This window comes from Crinia signifera, chromosome 3, assembly GCF_055691185.1.
Source record: "Crinia signifera chromosome 3, ASM5569118v1, whole genome shotgun sequence".
Taxonomy (NCBI): Eukaryota; Metazoa; Chordata; class Amphibia; order Anura; family Myobatrachidae; genus Crinia; species Crinia signifera.
This window is the reverse complement of record NC_139219.1, coordinates 333882980-333908269: the sequence shown is the minus strand read 5'-3', so window position 1 is coordinate 333908269 and position 25290 is coordinate 333882980. Positions and strand designations below refer to the sequence as shown.

Below are 25290 nucleotides of genomic sequence, written 5' to 3'. Positions count from 1 at the left end.
TGCTTGAAGTATGGTAGTAACATTTGGAAGTATGAAAAAACTGCGTTGGCCGGGAATCGAACCCGGGTCAACTGCTTGGAAGGCAGCTATGCTCACCACTATACCACCAACGCTTGACTGAGTCTGCTAAAGCAAATATTTCCCAAGTACGTAAGTCAGGTCACATGTTCTAAAAATATGCACGAGATGCCATGTTACACCATGGCTTGACTGAAATGATTGAAACAATATAAAAGGAGTACCTCAGACAGGGATGGAATCAAAAGTAATTTTTATAGGAAGATATCATACATTTTACAAAGCTTTGAACATTGTTCATGAACTTTTGATCCGAGAACATGCTTGAAGTATGGTAGTAACATTTGGAAGTATGAAAAAACTGCGTTGGCCGGGAATCGAACCCGGGTCAACTGCTTGGAAGGCAGCTATGCTCACCACTATACCACCAACGCTTGACTGAGTCTGCTAAAGCAAATATTTCCCAAGTACGTAAGTCAGGTTACATGTTCTAAAAATATGCACGAGATGCCATGTTACACCATGGCTTGACTGAAATGATTGAAACAATATAAAAGGAGTACCTCAGACAGGGATGGAATCAAAAGTAATTTTTATAGGAAGATATCATACATTTTACAAAGCTTTGAACATTGTTCATGAACTTTTGATCCGAGAACATGCTTGAAGTATGGTAGTAACATTTGGAAGTATGAAAAAACTGCGTTGGCCGGGAATCGAACCCGGGTCAACTGCTTGGAAGGCAGCTATGCTCACCACTATACCACCAACGCTTGACTGAGTCTGCTAAAGCAAATATTTCCCAAGTACGTAAGTCAGGTCACATGTTCTAAAAATATGCACGAGATGCCATGTTACACCATGGCTTGACTGAAATGATTGAAACAATATAAAAGGAGTACCTCAGACAGGGATGGAATCAAAAGTAATTTTTATAGGAAGATATCATACATTTTACAAAGCTTTGAACATTGTTCATGAACTTTTGATCCGAGAACATGCTTAAAGTATGGTAGTAACATTTGGAAGTATGAAAAAACTGCGTTGGCCGGGAATCGAACCCGGGTCAACTGCTTGGAAGGCAGCTATGCTCACCACTATACCACCAACGCTTGACTGAGTCTGCTAAAGCAAATATTTCCCAAGTACGTAAGTCAGGTCACATGTTCTAAAAATATGCACGAGATGCCATGTTACACCATGGCTTGACTGAAATGATTGAAACAATATAAAAGGAGTACCTCAGACAGGGGTGGAATCAAAAGTAATTTTTATAGGAAGATATCATACATTTTACAAAGCTTTGAACATTGTTCATGAACTTTTGATCCGAGAACATGCTTGAAGTATGGTAGTAACATTTGGAAGTATGAAAAAACTGCGTTGGCCGGGAATCGAACCCGGGTCAACTGCTTGGAAGGAAGCTATGCTCACCACTATACCACCAACGCTTGACTGAGTCTGCTAAAGCAAATATTTCCCAAGTACGTAAGTCAGGTTACATGTTCTAAAAATATGCACGAGATGCCATGTTACACCATGGCTTGACTGAAATGATTGAAACAATATAAAAGGAGTACCTCAGACAGGGATGGAATCAAAAGTAATTTTTATAGGAAGATATCATACATTTTACAAAGCTTTGAACATTGTTCATGAACTTTTGATCCGAGAACATGCTTGAAGTATGGTAGTAACATTTGGAAGTATGAAAAAACTGCGTTAGCCGGGAATCGAACCCGGGTCAACTGCTTGGAAGGCAGCTATGCTCACCACTATACCACCAACGCTTGACTGAGTCTGCTAAAGCAAATATTTCCCAAGTACGTAAGTCAGGTCACATGTTCTAAAAATATGCACGAGATGCCATGTTACACCATGGCTTGACTGAAATGATTGAAACAATATAAAAGGAGTACCTCAGACAGGGATGGAATCAAAAGTAATTTTTATAGGAAGATATCATACATTTTACAAAGCTTTGAACATTGTTCATGAACTTTTGATCCGAGAACATGCTTGAAGTATGGTAGTAACATTTGGAAGTATGAAAAAACTGCGTTGGCCGGGAATCGAACCCGGGTCAACTGCTTGGAAGGAAGCTATGCTCACCACTATACCACCAACGCTTGACTGAGTCTGCTAAAGCAAATATTTCCCAAGTACGTAAGTCAGGTCACATGTTCTAAAAATATGCACGAGATGCCATGATGCCATGTTACACCATGGCTTGACTGAAATGATTGAAACAATATAAAAGGAGTACCTCAGACAGGGAAGGAATCAAAAGTAATTTTTATAGGAAGATATCATACATTTTACAAAGCTTTGAACATTGTTAATGAACTTTTGATCCGAGAACATGCTGAGTTATCCGAGAACATTTGGAAGTATGAAAAAACTGCGTTGGCTGGGAATCGAACCCGGGTCAACTGCTTTGAAGGCAGCTGACCACTATGCTCACCACTATAACACCATTGCTTGACTGAGTCTGCTAAAGCAAATATTTCCCAAGTACGTAAGTCAGGTCACATGTTCTAAAAATATGCACGAGATGCCATGTTACACCATGGCTTGACTGAAATGATTGAAACAATATTTAGGGAGTACCTCAGACAGGGATGGAATCAAAAGTATTTTTTATAGGAAGATATCTTGAATTTTACAAAGCTTTGAACATTGTTCATGAACTTTTGATCCGAGAACATGCTCAATAACATTTGGAAGTATGAAAAAACTGCGTTGGCCGGGAATCGAACCCGGGTCAACTGCTTGGAAGGCAGCTATGCTCACCACTATACCACCAACGCTTGACTGAGTCTGCTAAAGCAAATATTTCCCAAGTACGTAAGTCAGGTTACATGTTCTAAAAATATGCACGAGATGCCATGTTACACCATGGCTTGACTGAAATGATTGAAACAATATAAAAGGAGTACCTTAGACAGGGATGGAATCAAAAGTAATTTTTATAGGAAGATATCATACATTTTACAAAGCTTTGAACAATGTTCATGAACTTTTGATCCGAGAACATGCTGGAAGTATGGTAGTAACATTTGTTAGTATGAAAAAACTGCGTTGGCCGGGAATCGAACCCGGGTCAACTGCTTTGAAGGCAGCTATGCTCACCACTATAACACCATCGCTTGACTGAGTCTGCTAAAGCAAATATTTCCCAAGTACGTAAGTCAGGTTACATGTTCTAAAAATATGCACGAGATGCCATGTTACACCATGGCTTGACTGAAATGATTGAAACAATATAAAAGGAGTACCTCAGACAGGGATGGAATCAAAAGTAATTTTTATAGGAAGATATCATACATTTTACAAAGCTTTGAACATTGTTAATGAACTTTTGATCCGAGAACATGCTCAATAAAATTTGGAAGTATGAAAAAACTGCGTTGGCCGGGAATCAAACCCGGGTCAACTGCTTTGAAGGCAGCTATGCTCACCACTATAACACCATTGCTTGACTGAGTCTGCTAAAGCAAATATTTCCCAAGTACGTAAGTCAGGTCACATGTACTAAAAATATGCACGAGATGCCATGTTACACCATGGCTTGACTGAAATGATTGAAACAATATTTAGGGAGTACCTCAGACAGGGATGGAATCAAAAGTAATTTTTAATAGGAAGATATCATGAATTTTACAAAGCTTTGAACATTGTTCATGAACTTTTGATCCGAGAACATGCTTGAAGTATGGTAGTAACATTTGGAAGTATGAAAAAACTGCGTTGGCCGGGAATCGAACCCGGGTCAACTGCTTGGAAGGCAGCTATGCTCACCACTATACCACCAACGCTTGACTGAGTCTGCTAAAGCAAATATTTCCCAAGTACGTAAGTCAGGTCACATGTTCTAAAAATATGCACGAGATGCCATGTTACACCATGGCTTGACTGAAATGATTGAAACAATATAAAAGGAGTACCTCAGACAGGGGTGGAATCAAAAGTAATTTTTATAGGAAGATATCATACATTTTACAAAGCTTTGAACATTGTTCATGAACTTTTGATCCGAGAACATGCTTGAAGTATGGTAGTAACATTTGGAAGTATGAAAAAACTGCGTTGGCCGGGAATCGAACCCGGGTCAACTGCTTGGAAGGAAGCTATGCTCACCACTATACCACCAACGCTTGACTGAGTCTGCTAAAGCAAATATTTCCCAAGTACGTAAGTCAGGTCACATGTTCTAAAAATATGCACGAGATGCCATGATGCCATGTTACACCATGGCTTGACTGAAATGATTGAAACAATATAAAAGGAGTACCTCAGACAGGGAAGGAATCAAAAGTAATTTTTATAGGAAGATATCATACATTTTACAAAGCTTTGAACATTGTTCATGAACTTTTGATCCGAGAACATGCTGGAAGTATGGTAGTAACATTTGGAAGTATGAAAAAACTGCGTTGGCCGGGAATCGAACCCAGGTCAACTGCTTGGAAGGCAGCTATGCTCACCACTATACCACCAACTCTTGACTGAGTCTGCTAAAGAAAATATTTCCCAAGTACGTAAGTCAGGTCACATGTTCTAAAAATATGCACGAGATGCCATGTTACACCATGGCTTGACTGAAATGATTGAAACAATATTTAGGGAGTATCTCAGACAGGGATGGAATCAAAAGTATTTTTTATAGGAAGATATCATGAATTTTACAAAGCTTTGAACATTGTTCATGAACTTTTGATCCGAGAACATGCTCAATAACATTTGGAAGTATGAAAAAACTGCGTTGGCCGGGAATCGAACCCGGGTCAACTGCTTGGAAGCAGCAATGCTCACCACTATACCACCAACGCTTGACTGAGTCTGCTAAAGCAAATATTTCCCAAGTACGTAAGTCATTTCACATGTTCTAAAAATATGCATGAGATGCCATGTTACACCATGGCTTGACTGAAATAATTGAAACAATATAAAAGGAGTACCTCAGACAGGGATGGAATCAAAAGTAATTTTTATAGGAAGATATCATACATTTTACAAAGCTTTGAACATTGTTAATGAACTTTTGATCCGAGAACATGCTCAATAAAATTTGGAAGTATGAAAAAACTGCGTTGGCTGGGAATCGAACCCAGGTCAACTGCTTTGAAGGCAGCTATGCTCACCACTATAACACCATTGCTTGACTGAGCCTGCTAAAGCAAATATTTCCCAAGTACGTAAGTCAGGTCACATGTACTAAAAATATGCACGAGATGCCATGTTACACCATGGCTTGACTGAAATGATTGAAACAATATTTAGGGAGTACCTCAGACAGGGAAGGAATCAAAAGTAATTTTTATAGGAAGATATCATACATTTTACAAAGCTTTGAACATTGTTCATGAACTTTTGATCCGAGAACATGCTGGAAGTATGGTAGTAACATTTGGAAGTATGAAAAAACTGCGTTGGCCGGTAATCGAACCCAGGTCAACTGCTTGGAAGGCAGCTATGCTCACCACTATACCACCAACTCTTGACTGAGTCTGCTAAAGAAAATATTTCCCAAGTACGTAAGTCAGGTCACATGTTCTAAAAATATGCACGAGATGCCATGTTACACCATGGCTTGACTGAAATGATTGAAACAATATTTAGGGAGTATCTCAGACAGGGATGGAATCAAAAGTATTTTTTATAGGAAGATATCATGAATTTTACAAAGCTTTGAACATTGTTCATGAACTTTTGATCCGAGAACATGCTCAATAACATTTGGAAGTATGAAAAAACTGCGTTGGCCGGGAATCGAACCCGGGTCAACTGCTTGGAAGCAGCAATGCTCACCACTATACCACCAACGCTTGACTGAGTCTGCTAAAGCAAATATTTCCCAAGTACGTAAGTCATTTCACATGTTCTAAAAATATGCATGAGATGCCATGTTACACCATGGCTTGACTGAAATAATTGAAACAATATAAAAGGAGTACCTCAGACAGGGATGGAATCAAAAGTAATTTTTATAGGAAGATATCATACATTTTACAAAGCTTTGAACATTGTTAATGAACTTTTGATCCGAGAACATGCTCAATAAAATTTGGAAGTATGAAAAAACTGCGTTGGCCGGGAATCGAACCCAGGTCAACTGCTTTGAAGGCAGCTATGCTCACCACTATAACACCATTGCTTGACTGAGTCTGCTAAAGCAAATATTTCCCAAGTACGTAAGTCAGGTCACATGTACTAAAAATATGCACGAGATGCCATGTTACACCATGGCTTGACTGAAATGATTGAAACAATATTTAGGGAGTACCTCAGACAGGGATGGAATCAAAAGTATTTTTTATAGGAAGATATCATGAATTTTACAAAGCTTTGAACATTGTTCATTAACTTTTGATCCGAGAACATGCTCAATAACATTTGGAAGTATGAAAAAACTGCGTTGGCCGGGAATCGAACCCGGGTCAACTGCTTTGAAGGCAGCTATGCTCACCACTATACCACCAACCCTTGACTGAGTCTGCTAAAGCAAATATTTCCCAAGTACGTAATTCAGGTTACATGTTCTAAAAATATGCAAGAGATGCCATGTTACACCATGGCTTGACTGAAATGATTGAAACAATATAAAAGGAGTACCTCAGACAGGGATGGAATCAAAAGTAATTTTTATAGGAAGATATCATACATTTTACAAAGCTTTGAACATTGTTCATGAACTTTTGATCCGAGAACATGCTGGAAGTATGGTAGTAACATTTGGAAGTATGAAAAAACTGCGTTGGCCGGGAATCGAACCCGGGTCAACTGCTTGGAAGGCAGCTATGCTCACCACTATACCACCAACGCTTGACTGAGTCTGCTAAAGCAAATATTTCCCAAGTACGTAAGTCAGGTTACATGTTCTAAAAATATGCAAGAGATGCCATGTTACACCATGGCTTGACTGAAATGATTGAAACAATATAAAAGGAGTACCTCAGACAGGGATGGAATCAAAAGTAATTTTTATAGGAAGATATCATACATTTTACAAAGCTTTGAACATTGTTCATGAACTTTTGATCCGAGAACATGCTGGAAGTATGGTAGTAACATTTGGAAGTATGAAAAAACTGCGTTGGCCGGGAATCGAACCCGGGTCAACTGCTTGGAAGGCAGCTATGCTCACCACTATACCACCAACGCTTGACTGAGTCTGCTAAAGCAAATATTTCCCAAGTACGTAAGTCAGGTCACATGTTCTAAAAATATGCACGAGATGCCATGATGCCATGTTACACCATGGCTTGACTGAAATGATTGAAACAATATAAAAGGAGTACCTCAGACAGGGAAGGAATCAAAAGTAATTTTTATAGGAAGATATCATACATTTTACAAAGCTTTGAACATTGTTTATGAACTTTTGATCCGAGAACATGCTGGAAGTATGGTAGTAACATTTGGAAGTATGAAAAAACTGCGTTGGCCGGGAATCGAACCCAGGTCAACTGCTTGGAAGGCAGCTATGCTCACCACTATACCACCAACGCTTGACTGAGTCTGCTAAAGCAAATATTTCCCAAGTACGTAAGTCAGGTCACATGTTCTAAAAATATGCACGAGATGCCATGTTACACCATGGCTTGACTGAAATGATTGAAACAATATAAAAGGAGTACCTCAGACAGGGATGGAATCAAAAGTAATTTTTATAGGAAGATATCATACATTTTACAAAGCTTTGAACATTGTTCATGAACTTTTGATCCGAGAACATGCTTGAAGTATGGTAGTAACATTTGGAAGTATGAAAAAACTGCGTTGGCCAGGAATCGAACCCGGGTCAACTGCTTGGAAGGCAGCTATGCTCACCACTATACCACCAACGCTTGACTGAGTCTGCTAAAGCAAATATTTCCCAAGTACGTAAGTCAGGTCACATGTTCTAAAAATATGCACGAGATGCCATGTTACACCATGGCTTGACTGAAATGATTGAAACAATATAAAAGGAGTACCTCAGACAGGGATGGAATCAAAAGTAATTTTTATAGGAAGATATCATACATTTTACAAAGCTTTGAACATTGTTCATGAACTTTTGATCCGAGAACATGCTTGAAGTATGGTAGTAACATTTGGAAGTATGAAAAAACTGCGTTGGCCGGGAATCGAACCCGGGTCAACTGCTTGGAAGGAAGCTATGCTCACCACTATACCACCAACGCTTGACTGAGTCTGCTAAAGCAAATATTTCCCAAGTACGTAAGTCAGGTCACATGTTCTAAAAATATGCACGAGATGCCATGATGCCATGTTACACCATGGCTTGACTGAAATGATTGAAACAATATAAAAGGAGTACCTCAGACAGGGATGGAATCAAAAGTAATTTTTATAGGAAGATATCATACATTTTACAAAGCTTTGAACATTGTTCATGAACTTTTGATCCGAGAACATGCTGGAAGTATGGTAGTAACATTTGGAAGTATGAAAAAACTGCGTTGGCCGGGAATCGAACCCAGGTCAACTGCTTGGAAGGCAGCTATGCTCACCACTATACCACCAACTCTTGACTGAGTCTGCTAAAGAAAATATTTCCCAAGTACGTAAGTCAGGTCACATGTTCTAAAAATATGCACGAGATGCCATGTTACACCATGGCTTGACTGAAATGATTGAAACAATATTTAGGGAGTATCTCAGACAGGGATGGAATCAAAAGTATTTTTTATAGGAAGATATCATGAATTTTACAAAGCTTTGAACATTGTTCATGAACTTTTGATCCGAGAACATGCTCAATAACATTTGGAAGTATGAAAAAACTGCGTTGGCCGGGAATCGAACCCGGGTCAACTGCTTGGAAGCAGCAATGCTCACCACTATACCACCAACGCTTGACTGAGTCTGCTAAAGCAAATATTTCCCAAGTACGTAAGTCATTTCACATGTTCTAAAAATATGCATGAGATGCCATGTTACACCATGGCTTGACTGAAATAATTGAAACAATATTTAGGGAGTACCTCAGACAGGGATGGAATCAAAAGTATTTTTTATAGGAAGATATCATGAATTTTACAAAGCAAATATTTCCCAAGTACGTAAGTCAGGTTACATGTTCTAAAAATATGCACGAGATGCCATGTTACACCATGGCTTGACTGAAATGATTGAAACAATATAAAAGGAGTACCTCAGACAGGGATGGAATCAAAAGTAATTTTTATAGGAAGATATCATACATTTTACAAAGCTTTGAACATTGTTCATGAACTTTTGATCCGAGAACATGCTTGAAGTATGGTAGTAACATTTGGAAGTATGAAAAAACTGCGTTGGCCGGGAATCGAACCCGGGTCAACTGCTTGGAAGGCAGCTATGCTCACCACTATACCACCAACGCTTGACTGAGTCTGCTAAAGCAAATATTTCCCAAGTACGTAAGTCAGGTCACATGTTCTAAAAATATGCACGAGATGCCATGTTACACCATGGCTTGACTGAAATGATTGAAACAATATAAAAGGAGTACCTCAGACAGGGATGGAATCAAAAGTAATTTTTATAGGAAGATATCATACATTTTACAAAGCTTTGAACATTGTTCATGAACTTTTGATCCGAGAACATGCTTGAAGTATGGTAGTAACATTTGGAAGTATGAAAAAACTGCGTTGGCCGGGAATCGAACCCGGGTCAACTGCTTGGAAGGAAGCTATGCTCACCACTATACCACCAACGCTTGACTGAGTCTGCTAAAGCAAATATTTCCCAAGTACGTAAGTCAGGTCACATGTTCTAAAAATATGCACGAGATGCCATGATGCCATGTTACACCATGGCTTGACTGAAATGATTGAACCAATATAAAAGGAGTACCTCAGACAGGGAAGGAATCAAAAGTAATTTTTATAGGAAGATATCATACATTTTACAAAGCTTTGAACATTGTTCATGAACTTTTGATCCGAGAACATGCTGGAAGTATGGTAGTAACATTTGGAAGTATGAAAAAACTGCGTTGGCCGGGAATCGAACCCAGGTCAACTGCTTGGAAGGCAGCTATGCTCACCACTATACCACCAACTCTTGACTGAGTCTGCTAAAGAAAATATTTCCCAAGTACGTAAGTCAGGTCACATGTTCTAAAAATATGCACGAGATGCCATGTTACACCATGGCTTGACTGAAATGATTGAAACAATATTTAGGGAGTATCTCAGACAGGGATGGAATCAAAAGTATTTTTTATAGGAAGATATCATGAATTTTACAAAGCTTTGAACATTGTTCATGAACTTTTGATCCGAGAACATGCTCAATAACATTTGGAAGTATGAAAAAACTGCGTTGGCCGGGAATCGAACCCGGGTCAACTGCTTGGAAGCAGCAATGCTCACCACTATACCACCAACGCTTGACTGAGTCTGCTAAAGCAAATATTTCCCAAGTACGTAAGTCAGGTCACATGTACTAAAAATATGCACGAGATGCCATGTTACACCATGGCTTGACTGAAATGATTGAAACAATATTTAGGGAGTACCTCAGACAGGGATGGAATCAAAAGTATTTTTTATAGGAAGATATCATGAATTTTACAAAGCTTTGAACATTGTTCATTAACTTTTGATCCGAGAACATGCTCAATAACATTTGGAAGTATGAAAAAACTGCGTTGGCCGGGAATCGAACCCGGGTCAACTGCTTTGAAGGCAGCTATGCTCACCACTATACCACCAACGCTTGACTGAGTCTGCTAAAGCAAATATTTCCCAAGTACGTAATTCAGGTTACATGTTCTAAAAATATGCAAGAGATGCCATGTTACACCATGGCTTGACTGAAATGATTGAAACAATATAAAAGGAGTACCTCAGACAGGGATGGAATCAAAAGTAATTTTTATAGGAAGATATCATACATTTTACAAAGCTTTGAACATTGTTCATGAACTTTTGATCCGAGAACATGCTGGAAGTATGGTAGTAACATTTGGAAGTATGAAAAAACTGCGTTGGCCGGGAATCGAACCCGGGTCAACTGCTTGGAAGGCAGCTATGCTCACCACTATACCACCAACGCTTGACTGAGTCTGCTAAAGCAAATATTTCCCAAGTACGTAAGTCAGGTTACATGTTCTAAAAATATGCAAGAGATGCCATGTTACACCATGGCTTGACTGAAATGATTGAAACAATATAAAAGGAGTACCTCAGACAGGGATGGAATCAAAAGTAATTTTTATAGGAAGATATCATGAATTTTACAAAGCTTTGAACATTGTTCATGAACTTTTGATCCGAGAACATGCGCAATAACATTTGGAAGTATGAAAAAACTGCGTTGGCCGGGAATCGAACCCGGGTAAACTGCTTGGAAGGCAGCTATGCTCACCACTATACCACCAACGCTTGACTGAGTCTTCTAAAGCAAATATTTCCCAAGTACGTAAGTCAGGTCACATGTTCTAAAAATATGCACGAGATGCCATGTTACACCATGGCTTGACTGAAATGATTGAAACAATATAAAAGGAGTACCTCAGACAGGGATGGAATCAAAAGTAATTTTTATAGGAAGATATCATACATTTTACAAAGCTTTGAACATTGTTAATGAACTTTTGATCCGAGAACATGCTCAATAACATTTGGAAGTATGAAAAAACTGCGTTGGCCGGGAATCAAACCCGGGTCAACTGCTTTGAAGGCAGCTATGCTCACCACTATAACACCATTGCTTGACTGAGTCTGCTAAAGCAAATATTTCCCAAGTACGTAAGTCAGGTCACATGTTCTAAAAATATGCACGAGATGCCATGTTACACCATGGCTTGACTGAAATGATTGAAACAATATTTAGGGAGTACCTCAGACAGGGATGGTATCAAAAGTATTTTTTATAGGAAGATATCATGAATTTTACAAAGCTTTGAACATTGTTCATGAACTTTTGATCCGAGAACATGCTCAATAACATTTGGAAGTATGAAAAAACTGCGTTGGCCGGGAATCGAACCCGGGTCAACTGCTTGGAAGGAAGCTATGCTCACCACTATACCACCAACGCTTGACTGAGTCTGCTAAAGCAAATATTTCCCAAGTACGTAAGTCAGGTCACATGTTCTAAAAATATGCACGAGATGCCATGATGCCATGTTACACCATGGCTTGACTGAAATGATTGAAACAATATAAAAGGAGTACCTCAGACAGGGAAGGAATCAAAAGTAATTTTTATAGGAAGATATCATACATTTTACAAAGCTTTGAACATTGTTCATGAACTTTTGATCCGAGAACATGCTGGAAGTATGGTAGTAACATTTGGAAGTATGAAAAAACTGCGTTGGCCGGGAATCAAACCCGGGTCAACTGCTTTGAAGGCAGCTATGCTCACCACTATAACACCATTGCTTGACTGAGTCTGCTAAAGCAAATATTTCCCAAGTACGTAAGTCAGGTCACATGTTCTAAAAATATGCACGAGATGCCATGTTACACCATGGCTTGACTGAAATGATTGAAACAATATTTAGGGAGTATCTCAGACAGGGATGGAATCAAAAGTATTTTTTATAGGAAGATATCATGAATTTTACAAAGCTTTGAACATTGTTCATGAACTTTTGATCCGAGAACATGCTCAATAACATTTGGAAGTATGAAAAAACTGCGTTGGCCGGGAATCGAACCCGGGTCAACTGCTTGGAAGCAGCAATGCTCACCACTATACCACCAACGCTTGACTAAGTCTGCTAAAGCAAATATTTCCCAAGTACGTAAGTCATTTCACATGTTCTAAAAATATGCATGAGATGCCATGTTACACCATGGCTTGACTGAAATCATTGAAACAATATAAAAGGAGTACCTCAGACAGGGATGGAATCAAAAGTAATTTTTATTGTAAGATATCATACATTTTACAAAGCTTTGAACATTGTTAATGAACTTTTGATCCGAGAACATGCTCAATAAAATTTGGAAGTATGAAAAAACTGCGTTGGCCGGGAATCGAACCCGGGTCAACTGCTTTGAAGGCAGCTATGCTCACCACTATAACACCATTGCTTGACTGAGTCTGCTAAAGCAAATATTTCCCAAGTACGTAAGTCAGGTCACATGTACTAAAAATATGCACGAGATGCCATGTTACACCATGGCTTGACTGAAATGATTGAAACAATATTTAGGGAGTACCTCAGACAGGGATGGAATCAAAAGTGTTTTTTATAGGAAGATAACATGAATTTTACAAAGCTTTGAACATTGTTCATGAACTTTTGATCCGAGAACATGCGCAATAACATTTGGAAGTATGAAAAAACTGCGCTGGCCGGGAATCGAACCCGGGTCAACTGCTTGGAAGGCAGCTATGCTCACCACTATACCACCAACGCTTGACTGAGTCTGCTAAAGCAAATATTTCCCGAGTACGTAAGTCAGGTTACATGTTCTAAAAATATGCACGAGATGCCATGTTACACCATGGCTTGACTGAAATGATTGAAACAATATAAAAGGAGTACCTCAGACAGGGATGGAATCAAAAGTAATTTTTATAGGAAGATATCATACATTTTACAAAGCTTTGAACATTGTTCATGAACTTTTGATCCGAGAACATGCTGGAAGTATGGTAGTAACATTTGGAAGTATGAAAAAACTGCATTGGCCGGGAATCGAACCCGGGTCAACTGCTTGGAAGGCAGCTATGCTCACCACTATACCACCAACGCTTGACTGAGTCTGCTAAAGCAAATATTTCCCAAGTACGTAAGTCAGGTTACATGTTCTAAAAATATGCACGAGATGCCATGTTACACCATGGCTTGACTGAAATGATTGAAACAATATAAAAGGAGTACCTCAGACAGGGATGGAATCAAAAGTAATTTTTATAGGAAGATATCATACATTTTACAAAGCTTTGAACATTGTTCATGAACTTTTGATCCGAGAACATGCTGGAAGTATGGTAGTAACATTTGGAAGTATGAAAAAACTGCGTTGGCCGGGAATCGAACCCGGGTCAACTGCTTGGAAGGCAGCTATGCTCACCACTATACCACCAACGCTTGACTGAGTCTGCTAAAGCAAATATTTCCCAAGTACGTAAGTCAGGTCACATGTTCTAAAAATATGCACGAGATGCCATGATGCCATGTTACACCATGGCTTGACTGAAATGATTGAAACAATATAAAAGGAGTACCTCAGACAGGGAAGGAATCAAAAGTAATTTTTATAGGAAGATATCATACATTTTACAAAGCTTTGAACATTGTTCATGAACTTTTGATCCGAGAACATGCTGGAAGTATGGTAGTAACATTTGGAAGTATGAAAAAACTGCGTTGGCCGGGATTTGAACCCGGGTCAACTGCTTGGAAGGCAGCTATGCACACCACTATACCACCAACGCTTGACTGAGTCTGCTAAAGCAAATATTTCCCAAGTACGTAAGTCAGGTCACATGTTCTAAAAATATGCACGAGATGCCATGTTACACCATGGCTTGACTGAAATGATTGAAACAATATTTAGGGAGTACCTCAGACAGGGATGGAATCAAAAGTATTTTTTATAGGAAGATATCATGAATTTTACAAAGCTTTGAACATTGTTCATGAACTTTTGATCCGAGAACATGCTCAATAACAATTGGAAGTATGAAAAAACTGCGTTGGCCGGGAATCGAACCCGGGTAAACTGCTTGGAAGGCAGCTATGCTCACCACTATACCACCAACGCTTGACTGAGTCTTCTAAAGCAAATATTTCCCAAGTACGTAAGTCAGGTCACATGTTCTAAAAATATGCACGAGATGCCATGTTACACCATGGCTTGACTGAAATGATTGAAACAATATAAAAGGAGTACCTCAGACAGGGATGGAATCAAAAGTAATTTTTATAGGAAGATATCATACATTTTACAAAGCTTTGAACATTGTTAATGAACTTTTGATCCGAGAACATGCTCAATAACATTTGGAAGTATGAAAAAACTGCGTTGGCCGGGAATCAAACCCGGGTCAACTGCTTTGAAGGCAGCTATGCTCACCACTATAACACCATTGCTTGACTGAGTCTGCTAAAGCAAATATTTCCCAAGTACGTAAGTCAGGTCACATGTTCTAAAAATATGCACGAGATGCCATGTTACACCATGGCTTGACTGAAATGATTGAAACAATATTTAGGGAGTACCTCAGACAGGGATGGTATCAAAAGTATTTTTTATAGGAAGATATCATGAATTTTACAAAGCTTTGAACATTGTTCATGAACTTTTGATCCGAGAACATGCTCAATAACATTTGGAAGTATGAAAAAACTGCGTTGGCCGGGAATCGAACCCGGGTCAACTGCTTGGAAGGAAGCTATGCTCACCACTATACCACCAACGCTTGACTGAGTCTGCTAAAGCAAATATTTCCCAAGTACGTAAGTCAGGTCACATGTTCTAAAAATATGCACGAGATGCCATGATGCCATGTTACACCATGGCTTGACTGAAATGATTGAAACAATATAAAAGGAGTACCTCAGACAGGGAAGGAATCAAAAGTAATTTTTATAGGAAGATATCATACATTTTACAAAGCTTTGAACATTGTTCATGAACTTTTGATCCGAGAACATGCTGGAAGTATGGTAGTAACATTTGGAAGTATGAAAAAACTGCGTTGGCCGGGAATCGAACCCAGGTCAACTGCTTGGAAGGCAGCTATGCTCACCACTATACCACCAACTCTTGACTGAGTCTGCTAAAGAAAATATTTCCCAAGTACGTAAGTCAGGTCACATGTTCTAAAAATATGCACGAGATGCCATGTTACACCATGGCTTGACTGAAATGATTGAAACAATATTTAGGGAGTATCTCAGACAGGGATGGAATCAAAAGTATTTTTTATAGGAAGATATCATGAATTTTACAAAGCTTTGAACATTGTTCATGAACTTTTGATCCGAGAACATGCTCAATAACATTTGGAAGTATGAAAAAACTGCGTTGGCCGGGAATCGAACCCGGGTCAACTGCTTGGAAGCAGCAATGCTCACCACTATACCACCAACGCTTGACTGAGTCTGCTAAAGCAAATATTTCCCAAGTACGTAAGTCAGGTCACATGTACTAAAAATATGCACGAGATGCCATGTTACACCATGGCTTGACTGAAATGATTGAAACAATATTTAGGGAGTACCTCAGACAGGGATGGAATCAAAAGTATTTTTTATAGGAAGATATCATGAATTTTACAAAGCTTTGAACATTGTTCATTAACTTTTGATCCGAGAACATGCTCAATAACATTTGGAAGTATGAAAAAACTGCGTTGGCCGGGAATCGAACCCGGGTCAACTGCTTTGAAGGCAGCTATGCTCACCACTATACCACCAACGCTTGACTGAGTCTGCTAAAGCAAATATTTCCCAAGTACGTAATTCAGGTTACATGTTCTAAAAATATGCAAGAGATGCCATGTTACACCATGGCTTGACTGAAATGATTGAAACAATATAAAAGGAGTACCTCAGACAGGGATGGAATCAAAAGTAATTTTTATAGGAAGATATCATACATTTTACAAAGCTTTGAACATTGTTCATGAACTTTTGATCCGAGAACATGCTGGAAGTATGGTAGTAACATTTGGAAGTATGAAAAAACTGCGTTGGCCGGGAATCGAACCCGGGTCAACTGCTTGGAAGGCAGCTATGCTCACCACTATACCACCAACGCTTGACTGAGTCTGCTAAAGCAAATATTTCCCAAGTACGTAAGTCAGGTTACATGTTCTAAAAATATGCAAGAGATGCCATGTTACACCATGGCTTGACTGAAATGATTGAAACAATATAAAAGGAGTACCTCAGACAGGGATGGAATCAAAAGTAATTTTTATAGGAAGATATCATGAATTTTACAAAGCTTTGAACATTGTTCATGAACTTTTGATCCGAGAACATGCGCAATAACATTTGGAAGTATGAAAAAACTGCGTTGGCCGGGAATCGAACCCGGGTCAACTGCTTGGAAGGCAGCTATGCTCACCACTATACCACCAACGCTTGACTGAGTCTGCTAACGCAAATATTTCCCAAGTACGTAAGTCAGGTCACATGTTCTAAAAATATGCACGAGATGCCATGATGCCATGTTACACCATGGCTTGACTGAAATGATTGAAACAATATAAAAGGAGTACCTCAGACAGGGAAGGAATCAAAAGTAATTTTTATAGGAAGATATCATACATTTTACAAAGCTTTGAATATTGTTCATGAACTTTTGATCCGAGAACATGCTGGAAGTATGGTAGTAACATTTGGAAGTATGAAAAAACTGCGTTGGCCTGGATTCGAACCCGGGTCAACTGTTTGGAAGGCAGCTATGCTCACCACTATACCACCAACGCTTGAATGAGTCTGCTAAAGCAAATATTTCCCAAGTACGTAAGTCAGGTCACATGTTCTAAAAATATGCACGAGATGCCATGATGCCATGTTACACCATGGCTTGACTGAAATGATTGAAACAATATAAAAGGAGTACCTCAGACAGGGATGGAATCAAAAGTATTTTTTATAGGAAGATATCATACATTTTACAAAGCTTTGAACAATGTTCATGAACTTTTGATCCGAGAACATGCTGGAAGTATGGTAGTAACATTTGGAAGTATGAAAAAACTGCGTTGGCCGGGAATCGAACCCGGGTAAACTGCTTGGAAGGCAGCTATGCTCACCACTATACCACCAACGCTTGACTGAGTCTTCTAAAGCAAATATTTCCCAAGTACGTAAGTCAGGTCACATGTTCTAAAAATATGCACGAGATGCCATGTTACACCATGGCTTGACTGAAATGATTGAAACAATATAAAAGGAGTACCTCAGACAGGGATGGAATCAAAAGTAATTTTTATAGGAAGATATCATACATTTTACAAAGCTTTGAACATTGTTAATGAACTTTTGATCCGAGAACATGCTCAATAACATTTGGAAGTATGAAAAAACTGCGTTGGCCGGGAATCAAACCCGGGTCAACTGCTTTGAAGGCAGCTATGCTCACCACTATAACACCATTGCTTGACTGAGTCTGCTAAAGCAAATATTTCCCAAGTACGTAAGTCAGGTTACATGTTCTAAAAATATGCACGAGATGCCATGTTTCACCATGGCTTGACTGAAATGATTGAAACAATATAAAAGGAGTACCTCAGACAGGGATGGAATCAAAAGTAATTTTTATAGGAAGATATCATACATTTTACAAAGCTTTGAACAATGTTCATGAACTTTTGATCCGAGAACATGCTGGAAGTATGGTATTAACATTTGGAAGTATGAAAAAACTGCGTTGGCCGGGAATCGAACCCGGGTCAACTGCTTGGAAGGCAGCTATGCTCACCACTATACCACCAACGCTTGACTGAGTCTGCTAAAGCAAATATTTCCCAAGTACGTAAGTCAGGTTACATGTTCTAAAAATATGCACGAGATGCCATGTTACACCATGGCTTGACTGAAATGATTGAAACAATATAAAAGGAGTACCTCAGACAGGGATGGAATCAAAAGTATTTTTTATAGGAAGATATCATACATTTTACAAAGCTTTGAACAATGTTCATGAACTTTTGATCCGAGAACATGCTGCAAGTATGGTAGTAACATTTGGAAGTATGAAAAAACTGCGTTGGCCGGGAATCGAACCCGGGTAAACTGCTTGGAAGGCAGCTATGCTCACCACTATACCACCAACGCTTGACTGAGTCTTCTAAAGCAAATATTTCCCAAGTACGTAAGTCAGGTCACATGTTCTAAAAATATGCACGAGATGCCATGTTACACCATGGCTTGACTGAAATGATTGAAACAATATAAAAGGAGTACCTCAGACAGGGATGGAATCAAAAGTAATTTTTATAGGAAGATATCATACATTTTACAAAGCTTTGAACATTGTTAATGAACTTTTGATCCGAGAACATGCTCAATAACATTTGGAAGTATGAAAAAACTGCGTTGGCCGGGAATCAAACCCGGGTCAACTGCTTTGAAGGCAGCTATGCTCACCACTATAACACCATTGCTTGACTGAGTCTGCTAAAGCAAATATTTCCCAAGTACGTAAGTCAGGTTACATGTTCTAAAAATATGCACGAGATGCCATGTTACACCATGGCTTGACTGAAATGATTGAAACAATATAAAAGGAGTACCTCAGACAGGGATGGAATCAAAAGTAATTTTTATAGGAAGATATCATACATTTTACAAAGCTTTGAACATTGTTCATGAACTTTTGATCCGAGAACATGCTGGAAGTATGGTAGTAACATTTGGAAGTATGAAAAAACTGCGTTGGCCGGGAATCGAACCCGGGTCAACTGCTTGGAAGGCAGCTATGCTCACCACTATACCACCAACGCTTGACTGAGTCTGCTAAAGCAAATATTTCCCAAGTACGTAAGTCAGGTCACATGTTCTAAAAATATGCACGAGATGCCATGATGCCATGTTACACCATGGCTTGACTGAAATGATTGAAACAATATAAAAGGAGTACCTCAGACAGGGAAGGAATCAAAAGTAATTTTTATAGGAAGATATCATACATTTTACAAAGCTTTGAACATTGTTCATGAACTTTTGATCCGAGAACATGCTGGAAGTATGGTAGTAACATTTGGAAGTATGAAAAAACTGCGTTGGCCGGGATTTGAACCCGGGTCAACTGCTTGGAAGGCAGCTATGCACACCACTATACCACCAACGCTTGACTGAGTCTGCTAAAGCAAATATTTCCCAAGTACGTAAGTCAGGTCACATGTTCTAAAAATATGCACGAGATGCCATGTTACACCATGGCTTGACTGAAATGATTGAAACAATATTTAGGGAGTACCTCAGACAGGGATGGAATCAAAAGTATTTTTTATAGGAAGATATCATGAATTTTACAAAGCTTTGAACATTGTTCATGAACTTTTGATCCGAGAACATGCTCAATAACAATTGGAAGTATGAAAAAACTGCGTTGGCCGGGAATCGAACCCGGGTAAACTGCTTGGAAGGCAGCTATGCTCACCACTATACCACCAACGCTTGACTGAGTCTTCTAAAGCAAATATTTCCCAAGTACGTAAGTCAGGTCACATGTTCTAAAAATATGCACGAGATGCCATGTTACACCATGGCTTGACTGAAATGATTGAAACAATATAAAAGGAGTACCTCAGACAGGGATGGAATCAAAAGTAATTTTTATAGGAAGATATCATACATTTTACAAAGCTTTGAACATTGTTAATGAACTTTTGATCCGAGAACATGCTCAATAACATTTGGAAGTATGAAAAAACTGCGTTGGCCGGGAATCAAACCCGGGTCAACTGCTTTGAAGGCAGCTATGCTCACCACTATAACACCATTGCTTGACTGAGTCTGCTAAAGCAAATATTTCCCAAGTACGTAAGTCAGGTCACATGTTCTAAAAATATGCACGAGATGCCATGTTACACCATGGCTTGACTGAAATGATTGAAACAATATTTAGGGAGTACCTCAGACAGGGATGGTATCAAAAGTATTTTTTATAGGAAGATATCATGAATTTTACAAAGCTTTGAACATTGTTCATGAACTTTTGATCCGAGAACATGCTCAATAACATTTGGAAGTATGAAAAAACTGCGTTGGCCGGGAATCGAACCCGGGTCAACTGCTTGGAAGGAAGCTATGCTCACCACTATACCACCAACGCTTGACTGAGTCTGCTAAAGCAAATATTTCCCAAGTACGTAAGTCAGGTCACATGTTCTAAAAATATGCACGAGATGCCATGATGCCATGTTACACCATGGCTTGACTGAAATGATTGAAACAATATAAAAGGAGTACCTCAGACAGGGAAGGAATCAAAAGTAATTTTTATAGGAAGATATCATACATTTTACAAAGCTTTGAACATTGTTCATGAACTTTTGATCCGAGAACATGCTGGAAGTATGGTAGTAACATTTGGAAGTATGAAAAAACTGCGTTGGCCGGGAATCGAACCCAGGTCAACTGCTTGGAAGGCAGCTATGCTCACCACTATACCACCAACTCTTGACTGAGTCTGCTAAAGAAAATATTTCCCAAGTACGTAAGTCAGGTCACATGTTCTAAAAATATGCACGAGATGCCATGTTACACCATGGCTTGACTGAAATGATTGAAACAATATTTAGGGAGTATCTCAGACAGGGATGGAATCAAAAGTATTTTTTATAGGAAGATATCATGAATTTTACAAAGCTTTGAACATTGTTCATGAACTTTTGATCCGAGAACATGCTCAATAACATTTGGAAGTATGAAAAAACTGCGTTGGCCGGGAATCGAACCCGGGTCAACTGCTTGGAAGCAGCAATGCTCACCACTATACCACCAACGCTTGACTGAGTCTGCTAAAGCAAATATTTCCCAAGTACGTAAGTCAGGTCACATGTACTAAAAATATGCACGAGATGCCATGTTACACCATGGCTTGACTGAAATGATTGAAACAATATTTAGGGAGTACCTCAGACAGGGATGGAATCAAAAGTATTTTTTATAGGAAGATATCATGAATTTTACAAAGCTTTGAACATTGTTCATTAACTTTTGATCCGAGAACATGCTCAATAACATTTGGAAGTATGAAAAAACTGCGTTGGCCGGGAATCGAACCCGGGTCAACTGCTTTGAAGGCAGCTATGCTCACCACTATACCACCAACGCTTGACTGAGTCTGCTAAAGCAAATATTTCCCAAGTACGTAATTCAGGTTACATGTTCTAAAAATATGCAAGAGATGCCATGTTACACCATGGCTTGACTGAAATGATTGAAACAATATAAAAGGAGTACCTCAGACAGGGATGGAATCAAAAGTAATTTTTATAGGAAGATATCATACATTTTACAAAGCTTTGAACATTGTTCATGAACTTTTGATCCGAGAACATGCTGGAAGTATGGTAGTAACATTTGGAAGTATGAAAAAACTGCGTTGGCCGGGAATCGAACCCGGGTCAACTGCTTGGAAGGCAGCTATGCTCACCACTATACCACCAACGCTTGACTGAGTCTGCTAAAGCAAATATTTCCCAAGTACGTAAGTCAGGTTACATGTTCTAAAAATATGCAAGAGATGCCATGTTACACCATGGCTTGACTGAAATGATTGAAACAATATAAAAGGAGTACCTCAGACAGGGATGGAATCAAAAGTAATTTTTATAGGAAGATATCATGAATTTTACAAAGCTTTGAACATTGTTCATGAACTTTTGATCCGAGAACATGCGCAATAACATTTGGAAGTATGAAAAAACTGCGTTGGCCGGGAATCGAACCCGGGTCAACTGCTTGGAAGGCAGCTATGCTCACCACTATACCACCAACGCTTGACTGAGTCTGCTAACGCAAATATTTCCCAAGTACGTAAGTCAGGTCACATGTTCTAAAAATATGCACGAGATGCCATGATGCCATGTTACACCATGGCTTGACTGAAATGATTGAAACAATATAAAAGGAGTACCTCAGACAGGGAAGGAATCAAAAGTAATTTTTATAGGAAGATATCATACATTTTACAAAGCTTTGAATATTGTTCATGAACTTTTGATCCGAGAACATGCTGGAAGTATGGTAGTAACATTTGGAAGTATGAAAAAACTGCGTTGGCCTGGATTCGAACCCGGGTCAACTGTTTGGAAGGCAGCTATGCTCACCACTATACCACCAACGCTTGAATGAGTCTGCTAAAGCAAATATTTCCCAAGTACGTAAGTCAGGTCACATGTTCTAAAAATATGCACGAGATGCCATGATGCCATGTTACACCATGGCTTGACTGAAATGATTGAAACAATATAAAAGGAGTACCTCAGACAGGGATGGAATCAAAAGTATTTTTTATAGGAAGATATCATACATTTTACAAAGCTTTGAACAATGTTCATGAACTTTTGATCCGAGAACATGCTGGAAGTATGGTAGTAACATTTGGAAGTATGAAAAAACTGCGTTGGCCGGGAATCGAACCCGGGTAAACTGCTTGGAAGGCAGCTATGCTCACCACTATACCACCAACGCTTGACTGAGTCTTCTAAAGCAAATATTTCCCAAGTACGTAAGTCAGGTCACATGTTCTAAAAATATGCACGAGATGCCATGTTACACCATGGCTTGACTGAAATGATTGAAACAATATAAAAGGAGTACCTCAGACAGGGATGGAATCAAAAGTAATTTTTATAGGAAGATATCATACATTTTACAAAGCTTTGAACATTGTTAATGAACTTTTGATCCGAGAACATGCTCAATAACATTTGGAAGTATGAAAAAACTGCGTTGGCCGGGAATCAAACCCGGGTCAACTGCTTTGAAGGCAGCTATGCTCACCACTATAACACCATTGCTTGACTGAGTCTGCTAAAGCAAATATTTCCCAAGTACGTAAGTCAGGTTACATGTTCTAAAAATATGCACGAGATGCCATGTTTCACCATGGCTTGACTGAAATGATTGAAACAATATAAAAGGAGTACCTCAGACAGGGATGGAATCAAAAGTAATTTTTATAGGAAGATATCATACATTTTACAAAGCTTTGAACAATGTTCATGAACTTTTGATCCGAGAACATGCTGGAAGTATGGTATTAACATTTGGAAGTATGAAAAAACTGCGTTGGCCGGGAATCGAACCCGGGTCAACTGCTTGGAAGGCAGCTATGCTCACCACTATACCACCAACGCTTGACTGAGTCTGCTAAAGCAAATATTTCCCAAGTACGTAAGTCAGGTTACATGTTCTAAAAATATGCACGAGATGCCATGTTACACCATGGCTTGACTGAAATGATTGAAACAATATAAAAGGAGTACCTCAGACAGGGATGGAATCAAAAGTATTTTTTATAGGAAGATATCATACATTTTACAAAGCTTTGAACAATGTTCATGAACTTTTGATCCGAGAACATGCTGCAAGTATGGTAGTAACATTTGGAAGTATGAAAAAACTGCGTTGGCCGGGAATCGAACCCGGGTAAACTGCTTGGAAGGCAGCTATGCTCACCACTATACCACCAACGCTTGACTGAGTCTTCTAAAGCAAATATTTCCCAAGTACGTAAGTCAGGTCACATGTTCTAAAAATATGCACGAGATGCCATGTTACACCATGGCTTGACTGAAATGATTGAAACAATATAAAAGGAGTACCTCAGACAGGGATGGAATCAAAAGTAATTTTTATAGGAAGATATCATACATTTTACAAAGCTTTGAACATTGTTAATGAACTTTTGATCCGAGAACATGCTCAATAACATTTGGAAGTATGAAAAAACTGCGTTGGCCGGGAATCAAACCCGGGTCAACTGCTTTGAAGGCAGCTATGCTCACCACTATAACACCATTGCTTGACTGAGTCTGCTAAAGCAAATATTTCCCAAGTACGTAAGTCAGGTCACATGTTCTAAAAATATGCACGAGATGCCATGTTACACCATGGCTTGACTGAAATGATTGAAACAATATTTAGGGAGTACCTCAGACAGGGATGGTATCAAAAGTATTTTTTATAGGAAGATATCATGAATTTTACAAAGCTTTGAACATTGTTAATGAACTTTTGATCCGAGAACATGCTCAATAACATTTGGAAGTATGAAAAAACTGCGTTGGCCGGGAATCGAACCCGGGTCAACTGCTTGGAAGGCAGCTATGCTCACCACTATACCACCAACGCTTGACTGAGTCTGCTAAAGCAAATATTTCCCAAGTACGTAAGTCAGGTTACATGTTCTAAAAATATGCACGAGATGCCATGTTACACCATGGCTTGACTGAAATGATTGAAACAATATAAAAGGAGTACCTCAGACAGGGATGGAATCAAAAGTAATTTTTATAGGAAGATATCATGAATTTTACAAAGCTTTGAACATTGTTAATGAACTTTTGATCCGAGAACATGCTCAATAAAATTTGGAAGTATGAAAAAACTGCGTTGGCCGGGAATCGAACCCGGGTCAACTGCTTTGAAGGCAGCTATGCTCACCACTATAACACCATTGCTTGACTGAGTCTGCTAAAGCAAATATTTCCCAAGTACGTAAGTCAGGTCACATGTACTAAAAATATGCACGAGATGCCATGTTACACCATGGCTTGACTGAAATGATTGAAACAATATTTAGGGAGTACCTCAGACAGGGATGGAATCAA

At 39.0% G+C, this 25290-nt stretch overlaps 19 non-coding genes across 19 annotated transcripts; all 19 read right to left on the bottom strand.

Annotated features, from left to right (window-relative positions):
• Positions 1-41: 41 nt before the first annotated feature.
• Positions 42-113, bottom strand: TRNAG-UCC (transfer RNA glycine (anticodon UCC)). The gene has a single exon. It is a non-coding gene; the product is annotated as a tRNA-Gly (tRNA).
• A 267-nt stretch (positions 114-380) lies between these two features.
• TRNAG-UCC (transfer RNA glycine (anticodon UCC)) lies at positions 381-452 on the bottom strand. The gene has a single exon. It is a non-coding gene; the product is annotated as a tRNA-Gly (tRNA).
• Positions 453-719: 267 nt separating this feature from the next.
• TRNAG-UCC (transfer RNA glycine (anticodon UCC)) lies at positions 720-791 on the bottom strand. The gene has a single exon. It is a non-coding gene; the product is annotated as a tRNA-Gly (tRNA).
• A 267-nt stretch (positions 792-1058) lies between these two features.
• On the bottom strand, positions 1059-1130 carry TRNAG-UCC (transfer RNA glycine (anticodon UCC)). The gene has a single exon. It is a non-coding gene; the product is annotated as a tRNA-Gly (tRNA).
• Positions 1131-2756: 1626 nt separating this feature from the next.
• TRNAG-UCC (transfer RNA glycine (anticodon UCC)) lies at positions 2757-2828 on the bottom strand. Its single transcript has one exon. It is a non-coding gene; the product is annotated as a tRNA-Gly (tRNA).
• Positions 2829-3764: 936 nt separating this feature from the next.
• TRNAG-UCC (transfer RNA glycine (anticodon UCC)) lies at positions 3765-3836 on the bottom strand. The gene has a single exon. It is a non-coding gene; the product is annotated as a tRNA-Gly (tRNA).
• Positions 3837-6771: 2935 nt separating this feature from the next.
• Positions 6772-6843, bottom strand: TRNAG-UCC (transfer RNA glycine (anticodon UCC)). Its single transcript has one exon. It is a non-coding gene; the product is annotated as a tRNA-Gly (tRNA).
• Positions 6844-7110: 267 nt separating this feature from the next.
• TRNAG-UCC (transfer RNA glycine (anticodon UCC)) lies at positions 7111-7182 on the bottom strand. The gene has a single exon. It is a non-coding gene; the product is annotated as a tRNA-Gly (tRNA).
• A 2137-nt stretch (positions 7183-9319) lies between these two features.
• TRNAG-UCC (transfer RNA glycine (anticodon UCC)) lies at positions 9320-9391 on the bottom strand. The gene has a single exon. It is a non-coding gene; the product is annotated as a tRNA-Gly (tRNA).
• Positions 9392-11001: 1610 nt separating this feature from the next.
• TRNAG-UCC (transfer RNA glycine (anticodon UCC)) lies at positions 11002-11073 on the bottom strand. Its single transcript has one exon. It is a non-coding gene; the product is annotated as a tRNA-Gly (tRNA).
• Positions 11074-13999: 2926 nt separating this feature from the next.
• TRNAG-UCC (transfer RNA glycine (anticodon UCC)) lies at positions 14000-14071 on the bottom strand. Its single transcript has one exon. It is a non-coding gene; the product is annotated as a tRNA-Gly (tRNA).
• A 2605-nt stretch (positions 14072-16676) lies between these two features.
• On the bottom strand, positions 16677-16748 carry TRNAG-UCC (transfer RNA glycine (anticodon UCC)). The gene has a single exon. It is a non-coding gene; the product is annotated as a tRNA-Gly (tRNA).
• Positions 16749-17005: 257 nt separating this feature from the next.
• Positions 17006-17077, bottom strand: TRNAG-UCC (transfer RNA glycine (anticodon UCC)). Its single transcript has one exon. It is a non-coding gene; the product is annotated as a tRNA-Gly (tRNA).
• Positions 17078-18367: 1290 nt separating this feature from the next.
• On the bottom strand, positions 18368-18439 carry TRNAG-UCC (transfer RNA glycine (anticodon UCC)). The gene has a single exon. It is a non-coding gene; the product is annotated as a tRNA-Gly (tRNA).
• A 935-nt stretch (positions 18440-19374) lies between these two features.
• TRNAG-UCC (transfer RNA glycine (anticodon UCC)) lies at positions 19375-19446 on the bottom strand. The gene has a single exon. It is a non-coding gene; the product is annotated as a tRNA-Gly (tRNA).
• Positions 19447-22051: 2605 nt separating this feature from the next.
• Positions 22052-22123, bottom strand: TRNAG-UCC (transfer RNA glycine (anticodon UCC)). Its single transcript has one exon. It is a non-coding gene; the product is annotated as a tRNA-Gly (tRNA).
• Positions 22124-22380: 257 nt separating this feature from the next.
• Positions 22381-22452, bottom strand: TRNAG-UCC (transfer RNA glycine (anticodon UCC)). The gene has a single exon. It is a non-coding gene; the product is annotated as a tRNA-Gly (tRNA).
• Positions 22453-23742: 1290 nt separating this feature from the next.
• TRNAG-UCC (transfer RNA glycine (anticodon UCC)) lies at positions 23743-23814 on the bottom strand. The gene has a single exon. It is a non-coding gene; the product is annotated as a tRNA-Gly (tRNA).
• Positions 23815-24739: 925 nt separating this feature from the next.
• TRNAG-UCC (transfer RNA glycine (anticodon UCC)) lies at positions 24740-24811 on the bottom strand. The gene has a single exon. It is a non-coding gene; the product is annotated as a tRNA-Gly (tRNA).
• Positions 24812-25290: the final 479 nt, after the last annotated feature.